Here is a 17,420-nt window from a genome sequence, read left to right as displayed (position 1 = left end):
ATGTATATGATCACAAAGAACATTTTTTAAAAAATAACAAATTTTAAAAAGTAGAAACACTAGTGACTACCTTCTGAGATCATAACACAATAAAAATTAGGGGGAACCAAAGATAAGTTATAAAGTATTTTGGAAGCAGTGAAAAGAAGACTGCATATCAAAACTTACAGGTCATTTAAAAGCTGAATCCAGAATGAAATGTTTGCCAGTAAATAAATGTATTATTAAATAAGAAAAACAAAAAAGGAACTAATTTTTCATCTTAAAAATTAAAAATTAACAAAATATAGTGGGACACATGGATTTTAAAAAATGATCTACTGGCCCAAATCAGTGAAGCAGAGAACAAACAAAAAGAATAGAAAGTGTGCATAATTAAATAAGCTGGTTCTTCAAAAACAAATAAATTCGAAAATTCCTCATGAGTCTGATAAAGTAAAATGGATACAGCAAAAATAGACACAATTAGGCATGAAAAAAAAAGACATACTGCATATTCAGCAAAGAGGAAAATAATTATAAGACTACAAGGGGACTTCAAAAAGTTCATGGAAAAAAATAGATTAAAAGATACATTAAGCAGGAGGACCACTTGAGGCCAGGAGTTTGAGATCAGCTTGGGCAACAAATAGAAACTTTGTCTCTATAAAAAGAAAAAAGATAAAAATAAAAATTACAAATTTCATTCTCAAAATGAGCTCCATCAAGTCCAAAACAGTTTTGTAAGCAATACCAGCCATTTAGTCTATCCCTAAAGAACTGAGGGTTGATGCAGTGTTTTTTACAACATTTACTTAAGGAAAACGAGTGCCCTTTCAGACTTTTTAAGGTAATGATACAAAAATAAGTAAGAAGGAGCCACATCAGGACTGTGAGGTGGATGCCTAATGATTTCTCATCAAAACTTTCACAAAATTGCCTTTGTTTGATGAAAGGAATGAGCAGGAGCATTATTGTGGTACAGAAAGACTTCGGTAAAGCTTTTCCAGATGTTTTTTCTGCTATAACTTTGGCTAACTTTCACAAAACACTGTCATTATAAGCATATGTAATTGTTCTTTAGCACTCCAAAAAGCCAACATGCAAAATTCCAAAACAACTGATGCCATGCCTTTGCTTTTGACCAGTCCACTTTTGCTTTGACTGGACCACTTCCACCTCTTAGCAGTCATTGCTTTGATTGTGCTTTGTCTTCAGGAGTGTACTGGTAGAGCCATATTTCATCTCTAGTTAAAATTCCTTGAAGAAATATGTCAGAATCTTGGTCTCACTTGTTTAAAATTTTCATTGAAAGCTCTGCTCTTGTTTGCAGCTGATCTGGGTGCAACAGTTTTGACACCCATGAAATGGACAGTTTGCTCAATTTTTCAGTCAGAATTGTGTAAGCTGAACCAATTGAGATGTCTATGGTGTTGGCTCTTGTTTGTACTGTTAATCATCAGTCCTGTTCAGTTAGGGTACAAACATGATTAGTATTCTCCTCATAAATTGGATAAATCTTCCACTGCAGACTTCATCTTCAGTATCATCTCTTCCTGTCTTAAAAGAAGCTATCCATTTGTAAACTGACGATTTCTTTGGGGCATTGTCTTCATATACTTTTTAGAAAACATCAATGATTTCACCATTCTTCCACTCAAGCTTCCCCATAAATTTGTTGTCTGTTCTTGCTTCAATTTTTGCAGAATTCATGTTGCTTTGATTGGGGCTCTTTTCAACCTCATGTCATATCTTTCTTAGTGCCCCAAATTAGATCTTGTTCAGACCTGTTATAACAAGTTAGTACAATTTGTTTGATTTGGTGCAAACAAAATTTGAAATTTGTGCATAGGTTTTTTCATAATATGCATTTTCCATGAACCTTTTGAAGTCTTACTACCAGCAATTTTACAGCAACAAATTTGAAAGCCTTAAGCAAATAAATAATTTTTTAGTAAAATAGGTTACCAAAAATTGGTACTCTGCATAAAATTGCCATCTTTACAAAAAAGATAGTGCTATGGACTAAATTCTGTCCCTCAAAAATTCACATATTGAAACCCTAACCCCCAATATTTGGAGATAGGGCCCACAGGGAGGTAATTAAGAGTGGAGACCTAATCTGATAGGGTTGATGCCTTATAAGAAAAGGAAGAGTCACCAGAGGTCTCTTTCTCTCTTGCTTTCTGTGAGGACACAGTGAGAAGACAGTCATCTGCAAGAGTTCTCACCAGGAACTGAACCAACTGGCACTTTGATCTGGGACTTTCCAATCTCCAGAACTCTGAGAAATAATTTTTTGTTGTTCAAGCCATCCAGTCTGCAGTGTTCTGTTATGATAGCCCAAGCAGACTAAGACAGGTTTTGGTTGCAGAAGTGGGGTGCTGATGTACAAATATCTAAAATGTGGAAGTGGCTTTGAAAGTGGGTAATGGATAGAAGCTGGAGAAGCTTACTTGCACAGGTCATTGAGACTCGATCCCTCCCAGGCAGATTTTTTTGAGTCCTGGGGGCAAGCTCATGATGGATCCTAGGCTACTTTTGCCCCTTGCTGCTGATCTGTAAGTAAAAAATCTTTTTCATGTAACCTATTGCATGTTAGTATGTTTTGTCTCATGGACTCAGGCAATCCTGCAGCCCAGTATGCAGTGAGTAGAAGTATTCAGATTCCTATTCCTGCTGGTTGGCATAATGGAGGATCTTTTCTGTCTTCCCCATAGTGGGAGTCCTCCCTTGAGATGGGTTATTACTAAGACTGCTTGACAAAATTGGTTCAGTGAGCCGAGTCCAGTCTGACAGAACCACGACTTTATTGGAGAAGCAGGAGTGATATGCTCTAGTACTCAGCCCCAGATGGAGATGTCAGCCTAGGGATACAGGGTTTAAACATGCAACTGATTGAGTTATTGGGAAGGAAGAATGACACATGGAATATAGGTTACATAACCCCTGCACCTTGCCTCACAGATGTGAGGGAGCTGGCTACATGGACTGAAGCAACAGGAAGAAATGTGGAAACAGGGGAGCATGTGCTCAGTTCCCTGGTGGTTTGGCATTTATGTAATCACTCATTCCTGGACCTGGACAGCTAAGGAACTGGGTACTCAGATAAACCCTGAGGCATAGGGAACAAGAAAGAAGTCCTCAGATGGTCCCTGAGTAATCTAAGATGGAACCAACAAGTGCAATGTGGGCCTTCACAGGAAGGGAAACTTATGATCTCAGGGACAGATATGGGCAAAAACCAAGAAGGGATATATTATCTTGGCTATCTTAGATAGTTGATCAAGGAGAACAGAATGTTTTGCTCTCCTGAAAAATAAAATGGCACAAGTAGGGATGGGACCCAGGTCTCCAGGTTCCTATTGGAGGCTAATGGCCCTTTACATCTGTCAAGATAAAAGGGGAAAAAATAAACATTATATCAGGAAGTTTTGGGAGAATGTGGTAATCCATGGTGCTTATCTGCTGGTAGAGTTTATCTCCTTACAGCTGGGGCACTTTGGGCTGTTTCAGGTGCTAGCGACCATGGTTACAACCACTGAGTATTTATGGGCATTGACATTTTGGCTGCTTGTGACACAGCATCACCACCACCTCCTGACAGCTAAGAGTTCAAGCCTTAGCTGTGGGGCATATCCACTCCTGCCTACCACTCAAGTGATTTAAGCTTCAGTGGGTTATTCAACAAAAGAAGTACTATACACTAAGAGGAGAACAGGCTATTATTGAGTTAATTCAAAATTTAGTATGGACAAAAATGTTACAACCCATCCTGTTACAATGTAACAGCCCAGTTTGGCTGGTCAAAAAAACCTTCCAAGTATAAAGATTAACAATGGACTGTCGTGTGCTGAATGCCAAGGCTACTTGGGCAGGAAGACCAAAAAAAAAAAAAAAAAAAGAGTATCCCAGATACAGTCAGGCAAAAATGTTTAACCTTGGCAGTACCCACTCATGAAAAGGAGGCTCAATGGCTGATAGGCCTCTTTGGCCACTAGACACAGTATGTACCCTACTTGGGTGTTCTTTGGGTTCCCTTAGTCAAAGTGACTAGCAAACTTAACTTTAAATGGGGCCCTTTGGAGCTTCTTCTGGCCCTGGAAGTCATTTAAGAAGCCATGGCTCAGGCACTACCTTGAAAAATTTTAGAGCCTGCCAACCTAATGAAATTACAAATGTTCACAACCTCCACACATGCTGATTAGAGTCTGTAGCAACATAAAACTGCCACTGAGGCCTCTGAGATTTGAACATGTAAGTTACCTGAGACAGCCACCAGATATGCGTCTTTTGAAAGGCAATGTCTTGCTTATTATTGGATACTGGTGGAGACTGCACAACTTATGGCAAGGGTGCCACATATGACAATGCAACCTGAACTTCCCATTCTTACTAGGGTGCTCGTAAACCCCCAAAATAAAATTAGATAGGCTCAACAAAGCTTAGTTATCAAATGGAAATGGCACAGTCAAGATTGGGCCCAACTGGAACCCCAAGCGACCAGTAGGCTCTGTGAACAAATGGCTAGCTTACCAGAGAGGACTACAGAATGTTGAAGGTATGCTTTGACTCTTCCTGTGGCCACTTGAAGCACAAGATTCAGGGAGTGCCTACTGACAGTATGACATGGTTTACCAATGACTCTACAAAACAACAAGCAGATAGGGTCCAATGGGCTGGGGCTACCATCTCACCAATGTATGGCCATCTTTTGACTGAGATTAAACATGAACATTCTGCCAATGATCTGAGCTAGGTGCAGTGGTTATGGCCATGCAAGCCACCCCTACAATCATATCTTGCTATATTTTCACTGATTCATGGGCTGTTGCTAACAGCCTAGCCATCTGGTCAGCAGAATGGCAATTGAATGGCTGAACTGTTAAAGAACCCACTATGTGGGGACGAGAACTATGGCAACAGCCTTCTACCTGGAAGGGACAAATTTACAGATTCTCCTCCACTTACAATGGGGTTATGGCCCAATAAACCCATTGTAAGTCGAAAAGATCTTAAGTTGAAAATGTATTTAACACACCTACTATATGGAATATTATAGCTTAGTCTGGCCTACCTTAAATGTGCTCAGAGCACTTATATTAGCCTGCAGTGGGCAAAATCATCTAACATAAAGCCTATTTTATAACAAGATGTTGAATATTTTATGAAATTTATTGAGTACTGTACTGAAAGTGAAAAACAAAATGGTTGTATGAATTCTCAAAGTATAGTTTCTACTGAATGTGTATGCTTTTGCACCATTGTAAAGTTGAAAAATCATAATTCAAAACATAATCAGTCAGGTATGTCACTTGAGTAGATACTGGGACTACCATAGTTGCCCTTGCAAAGAATCTCTGCCATGTTTTTGGATACCCTGTGGGACTTCTCTCTGATCAAAGAACGTCCTTCACCACCCCCAGCAACATGACAATGAATATACTCTAGTGGGATATGATGGACTTTACATGCACCTCATCATCTGCAGATGAATGGAGCTATTAAACAATGATACAGCTGAATCACAAAGCAACTGAAGAAAGAACATTAAGGAGGTCTTGTAGTGGGTTGGTACTTCCATTTCACTAGGGTAGTATGGACGCTAAACTCTGTACTCTATTGCAAGAGAAATACAGCAATGCAGCATATGTTGGCAAACATGGAGTTTGGCTGGGGTGGAGGTGAACCAGGTAGCTGCCCAATTAGGCTGCACATATGAAATTCCAATCTTAGTGTTCCGATCATTCACTTTCCTTTTTCCCCTTTAGAGTGCACATCTTGGGGTGGTTAATGGTTCACACAAAGTGTTTCAGACAGGGTTCCCTAATTCTAATCTGGAAGTATAAGCTTTCCCTTGGATTCTCTCTTCTATGGGAGCCCACAGGGGTGGATGACATCAGAATGTCAAGTTTATACAGAATGTGACTTCCTTTCCTGGACTAGATAGCTGAGGCCAAAAGATCTGGGTCAAACAAGGGCAATCAATGGGTGCCTGCAGAGGTAGTAGGCTCAGGACAGGGACAGACAGACTGAGTCATTACACCAACTAAGTGCAACCCCTGTCTAATAGGCAGAGAACTTCTGAGGTTGAGGGAAGGAGAGAGGGGAACTAACCTGTCAACTTGTTCTTTTTATAGGATCATGGAAGCAGAGTCCTGGAAGCAAGAGAACTTTGTGAGATTTTCCCAAGCTGTGAACACTATGATGTAGTATTGGATTTGCCATCTTGGACCTTACTCTGTCACTGACCAGAGTGACTCCCTTGTCCTCTCAGTGGTCAACTATGCTGGCAATCCTAACACAATGGATTCTAGGCTTCTTTTGTCTTCCTCTGCCAATCTGTAAGTAGTAAATCTGCTTCATGTAACTTGTTGCATGTTAGTATGTTCTGTCTCACTGGCCTCAAGCAATTGGTAACACTGCAGCCTGGGATGCAGTGGGTGGAATTGTTTAGAATCCTGTTCCTAGTGGCTGCCATCATAATGATCTTTGTTGTCCTTTCTGTAGTAGTTGTCCCCTTTTGAACTGGTTATTAGTAAACCTGCTTCACAATAGAAATATGAGCATCAAAGGAGATTCTATTCCAGAGAAGAAAAGAGGAGAGCTGGAGAAAAGGCCTCCATCTTCTCAGAGAATATATAAATAATCATGAGCAGAATATTTGCAGAAATATGGTGTTGAAGGCCATTCTGGTGAGATTACAGATGAAAATGAGGAACATGTTATTGGAAACTGGGGAAAGGTAATTCTTGTTTTAAAGTGGCAAAGAACTGGCCCAAATTATGTTCTAGTGTTCTGTGGAAGAAAAACTTGCCAGCAGTGAAACTGGAATCTTTAGCTGAGGAGCTTTCTAAGTAAAGTATTGAAGGAGCAGCTTATTTCCTCCTAAGTACTATAGTAAAATGCAAGAGGAACAAGATGAATTTAAAAAGGAATTTTTAAATAAAAGGAAGAAAAAGTTAAAGATTTGAAAAATTCTCAACCATCCATATTGCAAAAAACAAAACTTTGTTCTAAAGGGAACATCAAAGATATGGCTGGACTATCACTTGATAAACAGTTTATGGGATTCTATTAATAGAAACACTGCCAGTTTGAACTGAAGGACATGGAGATGGGATAAAATAAAGGCTGCCAAATTTTTGGAATACTACAGGATAAGATCATAGAGCTATTCAACTGTAAATACTTGCTTTTCTTTAAGAAAAGGGAAGAATAACCCAATGGTGATTTCAGTGATCAGCAGGGCTGCCACTCCCACCACAGGCCCAGGAGGGAAGGATGTTTCCTATTGGGTTTCAGAAAGTTGGGTACTTACAGAGAGCCACATGGAAGGGGCCCTGGCAGAAAGCCATAGGGGCAGGGCCCTGGAAGAGCTCAAGGGGTATGACCATCCCACAGAGTCATGGGGGTGACACTGTCACCCCATGGGTCCAGAAGATGGGACCATCCTTTCAGTGGGTCTGGAAGATGGAGCATCAAACAGAAGAGGATTATTCTTCAATATACATATTCTGCATGTAATAAGAATATGAATGTTGGGGTTGAGGGGTGGAATACTATGAGCTTTTTCTTTTCTCCAAAATCCGTATGTTGAAGCCCCAACCCCTAACATGACTATATTTGGAGACAGGGCCTAGAAGGAGGTAACTCAGGTTAAATGGGGTCATAAGGGCAGAGACCTAATCCAGTAGGGCTGGTGACTTATAAAAAGAAGAGACATCAGAGCTGTCTCTCTCTACTATGTAAGGATACAGTGAGAAGATGGCCATCTATAAGCCAGGGCTCAGGTGATCCTCATGAACCTCAGCCTCCCAGATACCTGGGACTACAGGTGCATGCCACCATGCCTTGCTAAATTATTATTTTGGAGATGGAGTCTCACGATCACCCAGGCTGGAGTGCACTGACATGGTCACAGCTTACTGCAGCCTTGACCTCCCACTTCAGGCTCAAGCATCCTCCCACTTCAGCCTCCTGAGTAGTTGAGACTACAGGTGAACACCACTACCTCTAGCTAATTTTTAATTTTTTTGTAGAGACATGATCTCCCTATATTACCCATAATGGTCTCAAACTCCTGCGCTCAAACTAGTCTAGTATACAAGCAAGATTTGTTTCAGGAATGCAATAGTGTTTGAACATGAGGAAATCTACCAACATGATCTATTACTATAACAATTAAAAGAGAGAAAAACATATGTTGACATCAACAAATGCCAAAATATTTGACTAAATTACTAGCCATCTGTATTAAACCATTCTTGCATTGCTATGAAGAAATACCTGAGATGGGAAATTTATAAGAAAAGAGGTTCGGCCGGGCGCGGTGGCTCAAGCTTGTAATCCCAGCACTTTGGGAGGCCGAGACGGGTGGATCACGAGGTCGAGAGATCGAGACCATCCTGGTCAACATGGTGAAACCCCATCTCTACTAAAAATACAAAAAATTAGCTGGGCATGGTGGCACATGCCTGTAATCCCAGCTACTCAGGAGGCTGAGGCAGGAGAATTGCCTGAACCCAGGAGGCGGAGGTTGCGGTGAGCCGAGATCGCGCCATTGCACTCCAGCCTGGGTAACAAGAGCGAAACTCCGTCTCAAAAAAAAAAAAAAAAAAAAAAAAAGAAAAGAGGTTTAATTTAGTTCTGCAGACTGTTCAGGACACATAATGCAGACATCTGTTTCTGGGAGGCTTCAGGAAGCTTTGACTCATGGCAGATGGTAAAGCGGGAGCTTGCACGTCACATGGTGAAAACAGGAGCAAGAAAGGGAGTGAGTGGGGAGGTACCAAACACTCAAACAACCAGATCTCCCAAGAACTCACTATCCCTGAGAACAGCATCAAGCCATGAGGGATCCATCTCCATGACCCAAATATTTCCCCCCAGGCCCCACCTCCAACATGGGGGATTATAATTCAGCATGAGATTTGGTGGGGACACATATTCAAACTATGTCACCATTCTAACAAAAATTCTAAGTGAACAAAAATAAAAGTAAATTACCTAAATATAACAAAGACCACTTAGCAAAATACCATGGTAAATAGTTTTTTAAATGGCAGGCCAAGTAAGCAATTTACATTCAAATTAGAAACTAGGTATAGCATCACATTAGCACTATCTTTATTTAACACCGTCTTAGAAGTTTTCATGGATACAATAAGATGAGAAAATGAAATAACTGGCACAAAAATTTTAAAAGAACAGTTTAAATGATCTCTTTCTGCTGATGACATTATATACCTAGAAAACCTAAGAGATCTAGTAAAATACTAGTAGAGTTAAGAAGATAAATTGGTAAGGAGGATATATATCAAAGCAATATGCTAAATTCAATAGGTTTTTCAATTTTCTGGCAATAAGCACCTAGAAATAAAAAACGAGAAAAATATTCCATTAATAATAATGGAAAAGCTATATAAAGTGCTTCAGAACAAATTGAAAAATAAAAAAACCTATGAAAAGATAAATAAAATTTTATTGACTGCCACAATTTAAGAACATTAGACCTGAGAAATGGGAAGTTACATTATATGTTTGGATGGGAAAACTTAACAGAATAAAAATGGCAGACTTTTCAAAGTAATATATTAATAGATGTCATTCAGTTATGTTTGTTTTAGAAAAGGATAAAAATATCTGTAACATTTACATGAAAGGCTAAATGCTACCGAATAGCCAAAAATTATGAGAAATTAGAACAATGAGGGCCAGGCATGGTGACTCACGCCTGTAATCCCAGCACTTTAGGAGGCTGAGGAGGGTGAATCATGAGGTCAGAAGACAGAGACCATCCTGGCGAACACGGTGAAACCCCATCTCCCCTAAAAGTACGAAAAATAAGCCAGGTGTGGTGGCAAGTCCCAGCTACTTGGGAGGCTGAGGCAGGAGAACAGCTGGAATCCGGGAGTCGCTCCAGCCTGGGGACAGAGCAAGAATCCATCTCAAAAAAAGAAAAGAAAAAAAAAGAAAAGTGAAGTGAGATTTGCCCTATCGGATTTTAAACATTTGATGCAAATACTGTATCAAATCAATATGATATTATAGTAGGAAAACACAAAGAAGTCAATAACCTAGACAGAGAATGCCCCCCTCTATATATGAATTTAATCTATAAAGAAGGCTGTGCACAGTGGCTCACGCCTGTAATCCCAGCCCTTTTGAAAGGCCGAGGCGGGCAGATCACTTGAGGTCAGCAGTTCAAGACAAACCTGGCCAACATGGCAAAACCCTGTCTCTACTAAAAATAAAAAAATGTGCCAGGTGTGGTGGTATGCACCTGTAATCCCAGTTACTTGGGAGGCTGAGGCAGAAGAATCAGTTGAACCTGGGAGGCAGAGGTTGCAGTGAGCTGAGATCGTGCCACTGCACTGCAGCCTGGGTGATGGAGTGAGACTCCATCTCAAAAAAATAATAGTAATACATTAAAAAGATGATAGTTTAACTGGAGAGAGGATGGATTATTTTTTAAATGATGTGGCATAACTGTTTGGCCATCTGGAAGAAAATAAATTTAAACCAGTTATTTACCGTATTCAATATAAATTGTAGACAGAATATGACTGAACTATTTTTTTCTAGATATTTCAAGAAAATAAAATACCATATTTACAATTTAGGAGGGGAGAAACTTTATAAACTATAGATGAAAAGTCTGAAACCACACAAGAAATGGTAAACATATTTGAATTTAAAAAAACAAAAATAGGCCAGGTGTGGTGGCTCACACGTTTAATTCCAGCACTTTGGGAGGCTAAGGAGTTTGAGACCAGCCTGGGCAACAGACCCTGTCTCTGAAAAATATATCTAAAAAATTAGCTGGGCATGCTGGCACAGCCTGTAGTCCCAGCTACTAGGGAGGCTGACATGGGAAGATTGCTTGTGCTCAGGAGGTTGAGACTGGTGAGCTGTGATCATGCCACTGCACTCCAGTCTGGACAACAGAATGAGACTCTGTCTCAAAGAGAAAGAGAGAGAGAGATAGAGCGAGAGAGAGAGAGAGAGAGAGAGAGAGAAACAAAAATCAAAAACAAACAAAAAAATCCCCTTAATGGCCAGAATTCCAAATCAGCCAGTCAATTTCTAAAATATGGTAGAGAGAGAGAGAGAGAGAGAGAGAGAGAGAGAGAAACAAAAATCAAAAACAAACAAAAAAATCCCCTTAATGGCCAGAATTCCAAATCAGCCAGTCAATTTCTAAAATATGGTATATACAGTTTTTAAACTCTGCTGGAGTTTTGACTGAGATTGTGTTTTATCTATGTAGCAATTTTCAAATAATTTATATGTTAATGATATTTAGTCTTTTGATCCATAAACATTTTATGTCTCATTGATTATGTTTTTGTGGTCTTTCAGAAATACCTAGTAGTTTTCAGTGAACAGGTTGTTCTGAGGTGAAGAGTCTATGCAAACCTACCCCCAAAGTCAGAGGAAGCTAAGAGGCCAAAGAAAGAGGCTGATATATCCAGTTTCTCAGAAAGAAACATTTAATAGAGACTTATGAACATAAGCCATGCCTATGTCTTGGGCAATAGGGAGACAAGATAGTATGTCACACTGTTACTTGCAAGACCCAGGACTTACATACCGTAGGAAAAGGGTGACTCAGAAGGATGTGTGAGACAATCGAAGGTAACATTGATATAGAAGTGCTGGGAAGGGAAGAGCTTGGTCCCTTTAAATGATGGAGTGGGGAAGGGAGGAAGGGAAGTACTGGGTAGAGTAGGTCATGGTCCCTGGCTGGGGCTCCACCCCCATGGACCTAGCTGAGGACAGGCACTCCTGCCTTGGAGCCCAAATGTCGCATTTCCCAAGACCACCCCAGCCCACCATGCCCTCATCCTGTGCCTAGAAAAACCCGAGACCCTACCAGGCATACACACAAGCTGCTGGAGGTGGAGAGGAGCAAATTGGTGGAAAAAGACACAAGCAGCTGGAGGAGGGCTGGCATGCCAGCAGGCCATTGACCAATGGGACAAGGCGGAGTTTGGCTGGCACAGTCTTAGGAGAGCTGGGCTGCCCAGTGGTCCAACTCCAAGGGAAAACCATCTCCCTTTTTGCTCCCCATCGGCAGATAGCTACTTCCACTCAATAAAACTTTGCACTCATTTCCCAAGTCCACGTGTTATCCTGTTATTCCAGCGCTCCAAGGCAAGAGCACGGGATACAGAGAGCCCTCTGTCCTTGCAACAAGGCAGAGGGTCTAATTGAGCTGGTTAACACAAGCCTCTTATAGACAGCAAACTAAAAGAGCACCCTGTAACACATGCCTTCACATGTGTTAACATTCACCCCTAGACACTGCTGTGGGGTCGGAACCCTACAACTCTGCATCCTGCCCGTCTGTATGCTCCCCTAGAGGTTTGAGCAGGAGGGCACTGAAGAAGAGAGCCACACCCCCATCACACACACTGTGAGGGGGACAAGGGAACCTTTCTCATTTCAACATCAAGGTTGTTTTGACTCGAGGGTAAGATTTACAGTAAGTACGTGCTATTATACAGGAACAATAGATAAACTGGAAATCATAGAGGTCTTCCCAGAATAGGAGTTAATCAGAAGTGAACATAGTGGATTAGCATCCAAAATGGAGTTGCTTTGGCCTTCACAAAGATCTTGAGCATCTTTTGTTAAATGTGTCTTATGTATTTTACTTTTTGATGCCATTATAAATGAGATTGTAGCCAGGCACAGTAGCTGACACCTGTAATCCCAGCACTTTGGGAGGACAAGGCAGGAGGATTGCTTGAGACCAGGAATTTGAGACCAGCCTGGGCAATGAAACAGACCCCATCTCTCCAAAAAGAAAAAGAGGGAGAGAGGGAGAGAGAGAGCAAGACAGAGTGGGGGGGGGGGGGAGAGAGAGAGAGAGAGAGAGAGAGAGATTGAGAGAGCGAGAGAGAGAGAGAGAGAGAGATTGAGAGAGAGAGAGAGAGAGAGAGAGAGAGAGAGACTGATGCCAGAGGATCACGCCTGTAATTCAGAACTTTGTAAGGCCAGGAGAATCAGTTGAGCCCAGGACAACATAGACCAGCCTGGATAACAGGGAAACTCCATCGCTACAAAAAATAAAAATAAATTAGCCAGGCATGGTGGGATACACTTGTGGTCCCAGCTACTTGGGAGGCTGAGGTGGGAGGATCACTTGAGTTTGGGAGGTTGAGGTTGCAGTGAGCTATGATTGTGCCTCTGCACTCCAGCCTGGGCAACAGAGTGAGATCCTATGTTAAAAAAAAAAAAAAAAAGAAAACAAAAAGGAGGCTGGGTGTAGTGGTTCATTTCTGTAATCTCGGCACTTTGGTAGGTCAAGGTGGTGGATCATTTGTGGTCAGGAGTTCGAGACCAGCCTAGCAAACATGGTGAAACTTGTCTTTACTAAAAATACAAAAATTAGCAAGGCATGGTGGTACATGCCTGTAATTCCAGCTACTCAGATGCTGAGACAGGAGAATCGCTTGAACCCAGGAGGTGGAGCTTTTAGTGAGCTGAGACTGTGCCACTGCACTCCAGCCTGGGTGACAGAGTGAGACTCCATCTCAAAAAAAAAAAAAAAGAAGAGGTGGAAGAAACTCCGTTAGAGGTGGTGAAGAAATACAGTATAGGATTAATATCTGAGGCTCTAGTGCTTGCATTTGGAAGGTGGCTCTAATGTTTCTTAGTGTGATCTTGGTCAAGTTACTTAAACCTCTCTGTCACCTGGTTTTCTTAATCTGTAAAGTGGGATGATACTGATATGTATTATCATCTTTTTACATGTATTAATGATTTAATCCTAATAACAATTTTATGAGCACTATCAAAAAATTGTTATTAGGATTAAATAGTTAATACATGTAAAAAGAAGCCTAGTACAAAGAAAATTCTGAATAATTACACCCATTCCCATTATCATTAAATAGGAGAGTGGGAAGTTGAGGCAGAACATATCTATTCATCTAGTTTTTAGTAATCAAGAAGGCAAACTCATCTACTGACAGTACCTGTTAATGGGTTTAAATTGGACTTGGAATACCAATTAAAAGACAGAGATTGTCAGACCAGATTAAAAAGCAAGACTCAACTATATGCTTTTTATAAGAAACCCATGGACAGAGACTAAAAGTAGAAGGATAGAAAAAATATATAGCATGCAAACAACAATCAAAAGAATGTTAAGATATCTATGTTAATGTGAAACACAGTAGACTTAGAAACAAGGAATAATATCAAAAATAAATAGATACATCACATAATAATAGTCAGATTAATTCTCCAAGAAGATATAACAATCGAAAATGTGGATGCACCTAAAAATAGAGTTTTAAATACATGAAACAAAAACCAATAGAACTTTTGGCCAGTCATGGTGGCTCACACCTGTAATACCAGCACTTTGGGAAACCAAGGCGGGTGGATCACTTGAGCTCAGGAGTTCAAGACCAGCCTAGGCAACAAAGTGAAACCCTCCCATCTCTATAAAAAAATACAAAAATTAGCTGGGCATGATAGTACATGCCTATGGTCCCATCTACTTAGGAGGCTGAGGTGGAAGGATAGGTTGAGCCTGGGAGGCAGAGGTTGTTGGAGTGATCCAAGATCCTGCCATTACACTCTAGTCTGGGTGACAGAGCCAGATCCTGTCTTTAAAGGAACAAACAAACAAACAAACAAAAACCAAAAACAAACCTAATAGAAATGAAAGGAGAAATAGACAAATCCACAATTGAAATTGGAGACTTGAGGAGACAGAAAATCAATAAAAGTAGAAAAGATATGAACAACTTTATCAATCAACTTGACCTAGCTGACATTTATAAAAGACTTCACTCAACAACAGCACAATGCACATTCCTTCCTTTCTTTCTTTTTTTTTTTTTTAAGCTGCTCAAGCTGGAGTGCAATGGCGAGATCTCGGCTCATCACAACCTCTGCCTTCGTTCAAGCGATTCTCCTGCCTCGACCTCCGAAGTAGCTAGAATTACAGGCATTCACCACCACACCTGGCTAATTTTGTATTTTTAGTAGAGACGGGGTTTCTCCATGTTTGTCAGGCTGGTCTGGAACTCCCAACCTCAGGTGATCTACCCACCTCAGCCTCCAAAGTGCTGGGATTACAGGCATGAGCCACTGTGCCCAGCACATTCCTTTCAAATACACGTAAAATGTTCACGAAGATAGACCAAAATCTTGGCAATGAGACACTTAAACTACAGTCATCTGTCAGTATCCAAAAAGGATTGGTTTTAGGAACCTGAGTGGAAACCAAAATCTGAGTAGTGTTAGTGTCTAACCTATGCCCATGCTCCCATGTACTTTAAATGAGAGTTCATAATACCTACTACAATGTGAATGCTATGTAAATAGTTTTCTACTGTATTGGTTTTTATTTGTGTTACTTTTTATTGTTATATTGTAATTTTTAATTTTAATTTTTTTGAGACAATGTTTCACTCTGTTGCCAAGGCTGGAGTACAGGGCACATCTCAGCTCACTGCAGCCTCAATCTCCCAAGCTCAAGCAGAGTCCCCACCTCAGCCTCCTGAGTAGCCGGGATTATAGGTGCATGCCACCATGCTTGGCTAGATGTTTTTCTGTTTCTGATTTTTTTGTTTTTGTTTTTGTTTTTGTTTTTGTTTTAGAGACGAGGTCTCACTACATTGAACTACTGGGCTCAAGCAATCTTCCTGCCTTGGCTTCCCAAAGTTCTGGGATAACAGGCCTGAGCCACCCACCATACCTGATCTATTTTTATTTCTTAAAATATTTTTTTATCTGTGGTTGATTGAATCCTCAGATGTGGAGCCAGAGGTCAGACTGCAAATTAAAGAATAAAAATCATATGAAGTATATTCTCAAGCCATAACAATCAAATTATAAATCAATAACAGAAAGAGATATTTTGGAAAATCTCCAAATATTTGGAAATTAAATGACAGATTTTAAAATCACTGTGTCAGTTTTCTATTGCTGCTACAATAGAATTATCATGATTTTAGTGGCTTAAAACAACACAAATTTATTATCTTACAGTTATGTAAGTAAGAAGTCTAACATGGGTCTCACTAGGCTAAAATTAAGGTACAGGTACAGGGTGCTGGGCATGGTGGCTTATATCTATAATCGTAGGACTTTGGGAGGCTGAGGTGGAGCAAATCACTTGAGGTCAGGCTGGAGTGCAGTGACATGACCATAGCTTACTGTGGCTTCAAACTCCTAAGCTCAACTCCCACCTAAACCTTGCAGGTAGTTGAGACTACAGTTGCTCACCTCCATGCCTAGCTGATTTTTTTTTTTTTTTAATTTTTGGTAGAGATTGGCGGGGGCTCACTATGTTGCCCAGGCTGGTCTCAAACTCCTGGCCTTAAGTGATCCCCTTGCCTTGGCCCCCCAGAGTGTTGGGATTACAGTGTGAGCTACTGCGCTTGGCCTAACAATAGCCAAATTTTAATTAAAACGTTTGCCAAGTATGAATGAGTAACCAATAGGAGAAAAAAGTCAAATTAGTGGTACTGAATGCTATAATTATCAGTGTATGCTAGTATTAATACTTACAAACTTCCCATTCAACTACAGCTATCCCAAAGCTCTCCAATCTCAACATCACAAATCTGTAAGAATCTCAGCCAAATTATTTTACCAGGGCAAAGCAATTTCTTTGTTAAAGAGGCTTTTAAAATTCTCTACACTGACTGACTTCTCAAGAAGATGGGAAAGTATAGTCATTCAGGCCCCGCTTAAATGGACAAATATTTCTAGAATTTCCAGTTTCATATGACTACCGGCATCTAGTTTTTTAAAATTGACATATTTCAGACTGAGTCAGTGAGACTGTTACCATTCTGAACTGAAACATTTTAGTAATAAAAAAATTGCTGTTACACATCCTATTACCAATCATCTCAAACATACACTTCCATCTGATATAATTAGGTAGGCTTCATGCCATGATTATTTCAAAATACAATTTCTAAAGGCAAAATAAAATACAAGTGGCCCACCATATATGTGGGTTCTACACCTGTGGTTTCAACCAACTGAGGATAGAAAATATTCAAGAAAGTAAATGTCTGTACTCAACATGTACTCAACAAGACTTTTTTCCTTGTCATTATCCCCTAAACAATGCAGTATAACAACTGTTTACATATCATTTACAATGTATTAGGTATTATAAGTAATCTATAGATGATTTAAAGCAAACTTTTTACACAGGGGGCCAGTTCACTGTCCCTCAGACCGTTGGAGGGCCGGACTATGCAAGGCGTGACACCCTTCACAGCCAGCGCTGCTGCCTCCACTATCCCAGACAGCGATATAGTGTCACAGGCCCAGCACCGCCTCCAGTGCTGTATACAGGGATGGCGGTGATCAGCCTGTGACGCTGTGTATACAGCGTCCTGGACATCTGCAGCAGCAGTGGGCCTCTTCTGTGGGAAGCCCCCTGCTGCATGTTT

General features: G+C 40.5%; 1 protein-coding gene across 1 annotated transcript in view; it reads left to right on the top strand.

The window, feature by feature from the left end:
• Positions 1–12,779, top strand: part of TMEM19 (transmembrane protein 19) — a 50,328-nt gene extending 37,549 nt beyond the window's left edge. The window contains exon 7 of the mRNA XM_039471835.2: positions 6,120–12,779. The gene's annotated coding sequence lies outside the window, so the exon portion shown is untranslated. The remainder of the gene's footprint in view (positions 1–6,119) is intronic.
• Positions 12,780–17,420: the final 4,641 nt, after the last annotated feature.

The sequence above is a fragment of the Saimiri boliviensis genome, chromosome 7, assembly GCF_048565385.1.
Source record: "Saimiri boliviensis isolate mSaiBol1 chromosome 7, mSaiBol1.pri, whole genome shotgun sequence".
NCBI classification, from domain to species: domain Eukaryota; kingdom Metazoa; phylum Chordata; class Mammalia; order Primates; family Cebidae; genus Saimiri; species Saimiri boliviensis.
This window is presented reverse-complemented; position numbering and strand designations above follow the sequence as displayed.